Source organism: Macaca nemestrina, chromosome 1 (genome assembly GCF_043159975.1).
Source record: "Macaca nemestrina isolate mMacNem1 chromosome 1, mMacNem.hap1, whole genome shotgun sequence".
In the NCBI taxonomy this organism is placed as follows: Eukaryota; Metazoa; Chordata; class Mammalia; order Primates; family Cercopithecidae; genus Macaca; species Macaca nemestrina.
In genome coordinates, this window is record NC_092125.1 from 199,365,629 (window position 1) to 199,378,299 (window position 12,671).

Genomic DNA, 12,671 nt, shown 5'->3' on the forward strand with positions numbered 1-12,671 from the left:
CTAATATTGAACTCATGGCCAATAGCACTATAACTCATGCCTGAAAGAAGCTTAACTAACACATGTTAATTTCTCTGAAAGGCACATCACAGCCTTCTTATACTTAGGAACACTAAAGAGCATTCTAGTGCTATTCTTGGAGGCCATTTTAAATGGGGAAATCACCAAGAAAGAGCATAAAAATGCAAAAAAAAAGTGACACTAAACCGACTGTGAAAAGGACACTTGTTTACAGTGTGAGAGCTAAAACAAGAAGGCAGAAAGTCACCTGTCTGACCTTAGCTAGGAATGAGTGTACACTGGGTGACTTGAAATTTTTCCTCCTTGGCACATGTCCACAAATGACTGTGAAAGCACTGTGAATATTGAAATTGATTTTGAGGTTACAAATAAATTTTAGCATGTAAGCAAATTCACAAACATGGAGTCTGTGAATAATGAGGATAGACTGGACATATGTGTGTGTGTGTGTGTGTGTATATATATATATGTGTCCTTATACCAGCATATTATACTAGAGTATTATTACTCTGAGGCTAGAAACTCCACCCAGAGGCAGAAAACACCAATTCAAAGTGACCTGGCACTTCAAAACAGAGACATGGGAACATGAGTTCACCTGAGATGGTCTCTATACTGCATTTCTTTAAGCATCTATAAGTGACCCTGGATCATAGGGGCAGTGCACATTGAAGTGTTTAAATCTGCAGTTCTATGGAGCTTGTTGGGACCTGCAATATTAAGTTGTTTAGGATTCAGGATTCACTCTGGGAAGACGTTTCACGTCTTCTCAGTCAGAAAACACTGAAGTAGGGCTTGTTGTGAATGTATCACATTTAGAAAGGAAAAGTTATAACAGGTTCCAGGCCTTGGGATGGTCCTGGACATGGGAGTCAATGTAGATTCTTAAACAACTCTGGTGTGATGTGCTGTAAAGATCAAGGTGGCTGGTCTTGGTCTAGGCAGCATCCTATCACCCACCCAGATCTACCAAGTTGGATACCTGAGATTTACCCTCAACTAATTTGTGATTCTACTTCCTTTGTATCTCTTTATCCAGACCATTGGCCATTCTCCGGCCATCTCAAGTCAGAGGTGACTTGATCTGTCACCCAGCTGTGGCCCATGAACATTATCTAAGAGGGAGGAACACTTTTGCTTATGTTTCCAGTGCTCTACATAAGCTCTAGGCCCTGGGTGAGTAGAATGACAGAAGAAAATTGTCTTTGGTTGATATCTTTTCCTGTCATGATCTAGGAGTAACAACCAGTGATCTATCACTATCTTTTCCATTCAACTGAAATATGTGTTGAGAAATAATGATTATGGTGATGATAATAAAAATCAAAATATAAATAATGATGATAACACAAATAATAATGATAGCAAACATTTTTAAGTGATGTATACTCTAGGCGTTGGGTCAAGTGTTTTATTTTTAAATTTTAATTTTAGCAGAGTAATACATGTACCTAGTTTCCCCCTAAATGTTTTATTTTGAAATGCAAATTAAAACTACAATGAGATGCCACCTTATACCAGTCAGAATGGCTGTTATTAAAAAGTAAAAAAATAACAAATGTTAGTGAGGTTGTGGAGAAAAGGGAACACATATACACTGCTGGTGGAAATGTAAGTTAGTTCAGCCCCTGTGGAAAGCAGCTAGGAGATTTCTCAAAGAACTTAAAACAGAACTACCATTTGACTCAGAATTCAATTATTGGATATATACACAAATAAATGTAAAACATTCTACCATAAAGACATATCCACTTGTATGTTCATCACAGCACTATTCACAATAGCCAAGACGTGGGATCAACCTAAATGCTCATCAATGGTAGGCTGGTTAAAGAAAATGTGGTATATATACACCATGGGATACTATGCAGCCATAAAAAAGGAGATGAAGTCCTTTGCAGCAACATGGATGGCAACGGAGGCCATTATCCTAAGCAAACGAGCACAGGAACTGAAAACCAAATACTGCATGTTCTGAGTTATAAATGGGAGCTAAACATTGAGTACCTATGGACACAAACAAGTAAATAATATACACTGGGGCCTTCATGAGGGTGAAGGGTGGGAGGACGGTGAGGATCGAAAAACTGCCTATCAGGTGCTGTGTTCATTACCTGGGTGATAAAATCTGTACACCAAACACCTGCAACACGTAATTTACTCATGTAACAAATGTGCACATGTACCCCGAACCTAAAATAAAAGTAGGAAAGAAAAAAATAAAATTTAAAAAGTTGACAGAAAAGTTAAAAGAAAGGTGCAATGAACATCTATATATCATTTATTTAGATTTTCCAGTTACCATTTTATCACATTTGCTTTATTTTTTCATCTATCTACTTACCTATTTTTGATGAATGATTTAAAATTATATTGCATTGTATTACTTTATCCCTAAACATTTTATCATGTATCTCCTAAGAATGAAAGACATTCTCCTATATAATCATAATACCATGATCAAAACTAAGAAATTTAACATCAATTTATCACTATCATCTAATGTGTAGCCTATGTTTAAATTTCATTTACTTAGTTTATTTTTATTTTTCTAAAACTTTTATTTTATGTTCAAGTGTTCATGTGCTGGTTTGTTATATATGTAAACTCATGTCATGGGGATTGTACAGATTATTTTGTGACCCAGGTGCTAAGCCTAGTACCCAATAGTTATTTTTTCTTTTCCTTTTCCTACTCCTACCCTCCACCCTCTATTAGGCCCCAGTGTCTGTTGTTCCCCTCTTTGTGTCCATGTGTTCTTGTTGTTTAGCTCCTGCTTATAAGGGAGAACATGTGGTCTTTGGTTTTTTGTTCGTGCATTTGTTTGCTAAAGATAATGGCCTCCAGCTCCATCCATGTTCCTGCAAAGGACATGACCTCATTTTTTTTTTGGCTGCATAGTATTCCATGCTGTATATGTACCACATTTTTTTTTTTATTATACTTTAAGTTCTGGGATACATGTGCAGAACATGCAGGTTTGTTACATAGGTATACATGTGCCATGATGGTTTGCTGCACCCATCAACCTGTCATTTAGGTTTTAAGCCCCATATACATTAGGTATTTCTCCTCATGCTATCCCTCCCCTTGCTCCCCCACCCCCCGACAGGCCCCAGTGTGTGATGTTGCCTTCCCTGTGTCCATGTGTTTTCATTGTTCAACTCCCACTTATAAGTGAGAACATGTGGTGTTTGGTTTTCTGTTCCTGTGTTAGTTTGCTGAGAATGATGGTTTCTAGCTTCATCCATGTCCCTGCAAAGGACATGAACTCATTCTTTTTTATGGCTGCATAGTATTCCATGGTGTATATATGCCACATTTTCTTTATCCAGTCTATCATTGATGGGCACTTGGGTTGGTTCCAAGTCTTTGCTATTGTAAATAGTGCTTCAATAAACATATGTGTGCATGTCTTTATAGTAGAATGATTTGTAATCTTTTGGGTACATACCCAGTAATGGAATTGCTGGGTCAAATGGTATTTCTGGTTCTAGATCCTTGAGGAATCACCACAGTGTCTTTCACAATGGTTGAACTAATTTACACTCCCACCAACAGTGTAAAAGTGTTCCTATTTCTCCACATCCTCACCAGCATCTGTTGTTTTTTGACTTTTTAATGATCACCATTCTAACTGGTGTGAGATGGTATCTCATTGTGGTTTTGATTTGCATTTCTCTAATGACCAGTGATGATAAGCTTTTTTTTATATGTTTGTCAGCTGCATAAATGTGTTCTTTTGAGAAGTGTCTGTTCGTATCCTTCGCCCACTTTCTAATGGAGTTGTTTGTTTTTTTCTTGTAAATTTGTTCAAGTTCCTTGTAGATTCTAGACATTAGACCTTTGTCAGATGGATAGATTGCAAAAATTTGCTCCCATTCTGTAGGTTGCCTGTTCACTCTGATGATAGCTTCTTTTGCTGTGCAGAAGCTCTTTAGTTTAATTAGATCCCATTTTTCAGTTTTGGCTTTTGTTGCACTTGTTTTTGGTGTTTTAGTCATGAAGCTTTTGCCCATGCCTATGTCCTGAATGGTATTCCCTAGGTTTTCTTCTAGGGTTTTTATGGCTTTAGTCTTACATTTAAGTCTTTAATCCATCTTGAGTTAATTTTTGTATAAGATGTAAGGAAGGGGTTCAGTTTCAGTTTTCTGCATATGTCTAGCCAGTTTTCCCAACATCACTTATTAAATAGGAAATCCTTTCCCCATTGCTTGTTTTTGTCAGGTTTGTCAAAGATCAGATGGTTGTAGATGTGTGGTGTTATTTCTGAGGCCTCTGTTCTGTTCTATTGGTCTATGTATCTGTTTTGGTACCAGTACCATGCTGTTTTGGTTACTGTAGCCTTGTAGTATAGTTTGAAGTCAAGTAGCATCAAGCCTCCAGCTTTATTCTTTTTGCTTAGGATTGTCTTGCCTGTACGGGCTCTTTTTTGGTTCCATATGAAATTTAAAGTAGTTTTTTCTAATTCTGTGAAGAAAGTCAATGGTAGCTTGATGGGAATAGCATTGAATATATAAATTACTTTGGACCATATAGCCAATTTCATGCTATTGATTATTCCTATCCATGAGCATGGAATATTTTTCCGTTTGTTTGTGTCCTCTCATTTCCTTCAGCAATGTGTACCACATTTTCTTAATCCAGCTTACCACTGATGGGCATTTAGGTTGATTCCATGTCTTGGCTGTTAAGAATAGTGTTGTGATGAACATACACGTGCATATGTCTTTATGAGAGAATGATGTATATTCCTTTCCTTTGGGTATATACTCAGTAATGGGTTTGCTGGGTCGAATAGCCCTTCTGTTTTCAGCTCTTTGAAGAATTGCCACACTGTTTTCCACAATGGTTGAACCAATTTACACTCCCACCAACAGTGTATAAACATTCCCTTTTCTCTGCAACCTCACCAACATCTATTATTTTTTGAATTTTTAATTATAGCCATTCTGACTGGTGTGAAATGATATCTCATTGTGGTTTTGATTTGCATTTCTCTAATGATCAGTGATATTGAGCTTCTTTTTTCATGTTTGTTGGCCACATGCATGTCTCCTTTTGAAAAGCGTCTGTTTGTGCCCTTTACCTACGTGTTAACGTGGTTGTTTGTTTTCTCTTGTAAATTTGTGTCTTAATAGACGCTGGATATTAGACCTTTGTCAGATGTGTAATTTGCAAATATTTTCTCCCATTCTGTAGGTTGTCTATTTACTCTGTTGATATAGTTTCTTTTGCTGTGTAGAAGTTCTTAAGTTTGATTTGATCCTATTTGTCAATTTTTGCTTTTGCTGCAATTGCTTTTGGCATCTTTGTCATGAAATCTTTGCCAGGTCTTATGTCCAGAATAGTATTGACCAGGTTGTTTTCCAGGGTTTTTATAGTTTTGGGTTTTACATTTAAGTCTTTAATACATCTTGAGTTGTTTTTTTGTATTAGGTATTAGGAAGGGGTCCAGTTTCTATCTTCTGCATATGGTTAGCCAGTTATCCCAGCATCATTTGTTGAATAGGGAGCCATTTCCCCATTGCTTATTTTTATCAGCTTTATCAAAGATCAGGCGGTTGTAGGTATGCAGCTTTATTTCTGATCTCTTTATTCTGTTCCATTGGTCTATATGTCTGTTTTTGTATCAGTACCATGCTGTTTTGGTAGCCCTGTAGCATAGTATGAAATTAGGTAGCATGATGCTTTCTGCTTTATTCTTTTTGCTTATAATTCACTTGGCTAATCAACATCTTTTTTTGTTTCATATGATTTTTAAAATAGTTTTTTTTTCCTAGTTACGTGAAGACTGTCATTGGTAGTTTGATAGCAATAGCATTGAATCTGTAAATTGCTTTGGGCAGTATGGCCATTTTAATGATATTAATTATTCTTATCCATGAGCATGGAATGTCTTTCCATTTGTTTGTGTCATCTCTGATTTCTTTGAACAGTGTTTTGTAATTCTCATTGTAGAGATCTTTCACTTCCCTGGCTAACTATATTCCTAGGTATTTTATTCTTTTTGTGGCAGTTGTGAATGGGATTGTATTCCTGATTTGTCTCTTGGCTTGGCTGTTGTTGGTATAGGACTACTAGTGATTTTTGTACATTGATTTTGTATCTCGAAACTTTGCTAAAGTTACTTATCAGCCCAAGGAGCTTTTGGGCAGAGACTATAGGATTTTCTAGGTATAAAATCATGTAATCGGCAAACACGGATGCTTCGACTTTCTCTCTTTCTATTTGGAAACTCTTTATTTCTCTTGCCTGATTGCTCTGGCCAAGACTTCCAATACTATGTTGAATTGGAGTGGTGAGAGAGGGCATCCTTATCTTGTGCCAATTTTCAAGCAGAATGCTTCCATTCCAGCTTTGGCCTATTTAGTATGATGTTGGCTGTGGGTTTGTCATAGATGGCTCATGTTATTTTGAGGTATATTCCTTCAATACCTAGTTTGTTGAGAGTTTTTAACATGAATGAATGTTGAATTTTATTGAAAGCCTTTTCTGCATCTATTGAGATAATCATATGGTTTTTGTCTTTACTTTTGTCTATGTGATGAATCATGTTTATTAATTTGCATATGTTGAACCAGCTTTGCATCCCAGGGATAAAGCCTACTTGATCATGATGGATAAGCTTTTTGATGTGTTGATGGATTCAGTTTGTGATTATTTTGCTGAGAATTTTTGCATCAATGTTCATCAAAGATATTTGCCTGAAGTTTTCTTTTCTTTTTCTTTTTCTTTTCTTTTCTTTTTTTTTTTTGCTGGGTCTCTGCCAGGTTTTGGCATCAGGATGATGCTAGATTCATAGAATGAGTTGGGGAGGAGTCTTTACTCCTCAATTTTTTGAATAGTCTCAGTAGGAGTGGAACCAGCTCTTCTTTGTACATCTGGTAGAATTCTGTGAATCCATCTGGTCCTAGGATTTTTTTGGTTGATAGGTTTTTAAAAATTACTGATTCCATTTTGGAGCTCATTATTGGTCTGTTCAGGGATTCAGTTTCTTTCTGCTTCAGTCTTGGAAGGATGTGTGTGTCCAGGAATTTATCAATTTCTTCTAGATTTTCTAGTTTGTGTGCATTGAGGTGTTCACAGTATTCTCTGATGGTTATTTGATTTCTGTGGGTCAATGATAATATCCCCTTTATTGTTTCTAATTGTGTTTATTTGGATCTTCTCTCTTTTTTTCTTTATTAGTCTAGCTATTTGTCTATCTGTCTTAATTTTTTCAGAATACTGGCTCCTGGATTCTTTGATCTTTTGATGGGTTTTCATGTGTCAGTCTCCTTCAGTTCAGCTCTGATTTTGGTTATTTCTCATCTTCTGTAGCTTTGGGGTGGGTTTGTTCTTGTTTCTCTAGTTCTTTTATTTGTGATGTTAGGTTGTTAATTTGAGATCTTTCTAACTTTTTAATGTGACTGTTAGTGCTATAAATTTCCCTCTTAACACTGCGTTAGCCATGCCTCAGAAATTCTGGTATGTTGTATTTTTGTTCTCATTAGTTTCAAATAATTTCTTGAATACTGCCTTTATTTCATTATTTACCCAAAAGTCATCCAGGAGCAGGTTGTTTAGTTTCCATGTAATTGTATGGTTTTGAATGATTTTTTTAATGGAGTTTCACTCTTGTTGTCCAGGCTGGAGTGCAATGGCATCATCTTGGCTCACTGCAACTTCTGCCTCCTGGGTTCAAGAAATTCTCCTGCCTCAGACTCCTGAGTAGCTGAGATTACAGGCATGTGCCACCATGCCTGGCTCATTTTGTATTTTCAGTAGAGATGGAGTTTCTCCATGTTGGTCAGGCTGGTCTCAAACTCCTGACCTCAGGTGATTCGCCTGACTAACCCTCCCAAAGTGCTAGGATTACAGGTGTGAGCCACCTAGCCTGGCTGAACAATTTTCTTAATCTCAATTTCCAATTATATTGTTCATACCATTTGGAGTCTGAGAGTGGTTGGTATGATTTTGGTTCTTTTGCATTTGCTGAGGATTGTTTTATGTCCAATTGTGTGATCCACTTTACAGTATATACCATGTGGCAATGAGAAGAGTGTATATTCTGTTGTTTTGGGGTGTAAAGTTTGGTAGATATCTATTAGGTTCATTTGGTCCAGTGTTGAATTCAGCTCTGGAATATCTTTGTCAATTTTCTGCCTTAATGATCTAATATTGACCGTGGGGTGTTGAGGTCTCCCACTATTATTTTGTGGGAGTCTAAGTCTAAATCTCTTTGAAGGTCTTTAAAAACATGCTTTATGAATCGGGGTGCTCCTGTGTTGGGTGCGTATATATTTAGGGTAGTTAGGTCTTCTTGTAGAATTGAACCCTTTAACATTATGTAATGCCCTTCTTTGTCTTTTTAAATTTTTGTTGGTTTAAAGTCAGTTTTGTCTGAAATTAGGATTGCAGTCCCTGTGTTTTCTGTTTTCATTTACTTGATAGATTTTTCTCCCTCCTTTTATTTTGAGCCTACGGGTATCATTGCATGTGAGATGGGTCTCTTGAAGATAGCATGTCATTGGGTCTTGCTTCCTTATTCAGCTTGCCTTTTTGTGTATTTTAATTGGGACATTTAGCCCATTTATAATACATTCAAGGTTAGTATTGATATGTGTGGATTTGATCCTATCATCGTGTTGTTAACTCGTTATTATGCTGACTTCCTTGTGTGATTGCTTTATAGTGTCACTGGTCTGTGTACTTAAGTGTGTTTTTGTAGTGGATGATAATTATCTTTCCATCCTTAGTGCTTCTTTCAGGAGCTCTTGTAAGGCAGGTCTTGTAATAAATTCCCTCACCATTTGCTTGTCTGAAAGGATCTTATTTCTCCTTCACTTATGTAGCTTAATTTGGCTGGATAGAAAATTCTTGGTTGGAATTCTTTTCTTTAAGAATGTTGAATATAGGCCCCAATCTCTTCTGGCTTGTAGGATTTCTGCTGAGAGGTCTGCTGTTACTCTGATGGACTTCCTTCTGTAGGTGACCTGTTCTTTCTCCCTAACTACCTTTAAAGTTTTTTTCTTTCATTTTGACCTTGGAGAATTTGATGATTATGTGTTTTGGGACAATATTTTGTGAAGTATTTCGTAGGAGTTCTCTGTTTTTCTTGAATTTCAGTGCCAGCTTCTCTAGCTAGATTGGGGAAGTTCTCATGGATGGTATCCTAAACTATGTTTTCCAAGTTGCTTCCATTTTCCCCATCTCTTTCAGGGATGTCAAATGAGTCATAGATTTAGTATCTTTATATATTTCCCTATTTCACTGAGGTTTTGTTGTTTCTTTTCATTCTTTTTTCTTGTCTGACTGTCTTATTTCAGAAAGTCAGTCTTCAAACCCTGAGATTCTTTCCTCAGCTTGGTTTATTCTACTATTAATGCTTGCAATTTCATTATGAAATTCTCATAGTGTGTTTTTCAGCTCCATCAAGTCAATTATGTTCTTTTCTATACTATTTTGTCAGCTCCACGTCTTTTTATTGTGACTTTTAGCTTCCTTAGATGAGTTTCAACGTTCTCTTGGATCTCAGTGATCTTCATTCCTATTCATATTCTGAATTCTATTTGTATCATTTCAGCCATCTCATCCTGGTTAAGAACTCTTCCTGGAGAACTAGTGCAATCATTTGGAGGAAAAAAGGCACTTTGACTTTTTTGAATTGTCATTTGGAGGAAAAAAGGCACTTTGACTTTTTTGAATTGAATTTTTGAATTGCACTGGTTGTTTCTCATCTTTGTGAGGGTGATGCTCCTTCAGTCTTTACATTTTCTGTTTTTTGGATTTTTTTTCTTTTATCCCATTTGGTGACCCAGGGGGTTTGACTGTGGTATAAGGTGGGTTCAGTTGACTGGCTTCATGTTTGAAAGATTTCAGTGGGGCAAGGCTCAGTTTGGGACTCCTGGACTGAACTGGGGAACTAGTATCAGACCCCTACTTTGTTTTCTGGCTCCTTGAGGTTAGGAAGCTGCTGTGCTGGAAGGGATGAGGTGCTCCTGGACCACTGGTCACAATACTCCGATGGGTAGTGCCAGCCAAACCTACACCCTCCTTTGTGGGTGGTGGCAGTGGTATCTGTCCATGTTCACTCATGTCATTAGTAACAGCAGCTGCAGCACTCTGGGTTGTATGCTTGTCCACTGCAGCAGGGTGCTAGTGGGTTCTGGGGTGCCAGCCTCCGTTTGGGTGTTTACAGTAGTGACTGGCATTGACAGCACTGGCTTGGGAAAATGCCCCTCCCCCATTAACTGTGGGTGTGTGAACCAGCAGTGATGTTAGTGCAGGGGTAGGGCACTGGTTGGTGCAGGACTGTGTGCACACTCTATGTGTCTTCCCATGGGCAGGAGTGGCCACTCAGGGAAGGGGTAGGTCTGCTTTTCTTCATGTCTAGTTTCATGCTGGTGATAGTTTCAGCACAGGAGTGGGCCCTGGCAGGAGGGGGGCTGGTGGGCTCTATGCCCGACAATGCACCAACTACAGTGGTGGTTTAGCACATACACAGGCAGCAGTGGCATGGCAGGGTGCCCCTCCATGCATGCTGGAGCGGGAGGAAAGGCAAAGTATGCCTGCACACACACCTACCCACAGAGTAATTTATGGGGTAGTTATGGGTGAGTGCATGTGGGCAAAGGGGCATGAGGGCAGGCTGCAGTTGGGGGTGAGCTGGTGCCTGTCAACTGAAATAGCTCTGCTGGAGTACTCTGCCCATCAGACCCAGTCCACCAGCACAGGAACTATGATGTGGGCTTCCAGGAGGTGACTTGGGGCCACACTGCAAGCAGGCGCAGCCAGGCTGGGGTGCCTGGGAGAGGTCAGCAGATTGACAGGTGCTCAGATTGGATTAGCCCTCTCTCATGGGCAAGACCATCCTGCAGAGTTCAGGTCCTATAGTTCCCCTAGGGCTAAAGTCTCCTATGGAAGTGAGTTGAACCTAGTGCGATGGGCGACCATGGCTGTGCTCCACTACAGATGCTCCCACACCAACCACTCGGTTTCTGCTCTGGCTGGAGTTCTGCCCCTACCACTTCTCTGAGCAGGTCCCCCTGCCAGTTCAAATGTCCGTGGTGGTCAAGGGCTCTCCTGCTGGGATTCCAGAAGCCCGTGGCGAGAGCGAGTTGCTCCTTGTCTGTTCAGCTCCCACCTTCCCCAGGAGTCACCAGGAGCCAGAAATGAGTCCTGGTGCATAGTAGCCCCATGCAGGGGTTTCCTCCCGCTCCAGCCAAGTATCTGCATCCGCCCTCCGTTTGCTCTCAGTGTCTTCCCTCTGAAGACCTGCTAGGAGTGTGCCAATATTCCCAATACCCTGTCCCTAAGTGGGAGACACTCATCCTGGCTGCATCTACTCAGCCGTCTGGCCCCCTCTCCCTACCTAGTTTAGAATAATAAATATTTACAGAAGGCTTTGAAGGGAAGACAGCATTCTCCTTTCTCCTCGTTCCTTCTTCCCCAAAACAACCATTTTCTAATTTTCTGGCTGTTTCTTCCAGTATTAACTCCATATTTTTAAGAAACATGTTTATTCTACTGTTTTTAAAATTACTTATCATTTATTAATGTCCTTCTATGTAAGAAGAGGATTATAGCTCTCTTATCCCTTACAAACACATATCCTCCTATCCTCTCAATATGATTATATCATTATTTTGGGGGCAATATTAGTATTCAGTATTTAAATTATTATGATTATATTATTTTCAAATTGAGTTACTTGGTGTGCCATGATTATATTAATATTTCCTCTACTGTACAACTTTGTTGCTTTCCTTGGGTTTTTTCATTGCCCTGATTTGTCACTTACTTGGTTTTCTATGTATCTATTGCTATTTCACACCTGAGCTCTCTGCAAGAATTATAATTTTCTTTCAAATATGTTGACATGTATCAAATTATGTATTGGTTTAATTCTTTCCTTGGTTCTCCTGCTTTAACCTGGTCTGCCATTCATCTGTCATCCTGGAACTTCTCTTCATCATTAAATCAGGAATTCCCTTGGCCCTCTCCTGTATTAAATTCCTGTTTCCTGGATTCTGGACACCAACTTTCTTAATTTACTCTCTTATCTTGGCGGGGAATATCCTTCAGTAGCTTTCTGCATAAGGATTCACAGGAAGCCATATTTTGAGATCTTGTACATGTGAGATGATTTTCTTTTCTATTTCTCACAATTGATTAATAGTTTGACTGAATATAAAATTGTAAAATGGAAATCATCCCCCATTCCCCTCAGGACTTTGAAAGTATTCCTTTATTGCTTCTTCCTTTCAATGTTGATGCTGAGAATTCTGATGCTTTTCTGATCCCTGATTCTTTGAATATCAGTGAGTAGGGGACATTTTCCATCCATTGTTCTGGCACTTGGTGGCCCTTTCAATCTAGAAACTCATGTCATGGTTTATTACTTCAATAACTTCCCCCCTTGATTTCTCTCTTTCTGGAGCTTCTGCTATTCAAATAAATACTGGCTTTTTATACTGGTGTTATATATAATCTTACACTTTCTTCCATTTTCCATCCCTTTGAGTTGTGAGCTTTTCTCTGAAGACCTTCTTAACCTATTTTTACAGTCATCTTATTGAGTTGTTTATTTCTGTTATAATATTTTTAATTCTTAAGAGCTTTCTGTTAATATTTATTTTTAAATAATTATGTATTCTTGTTTAAGG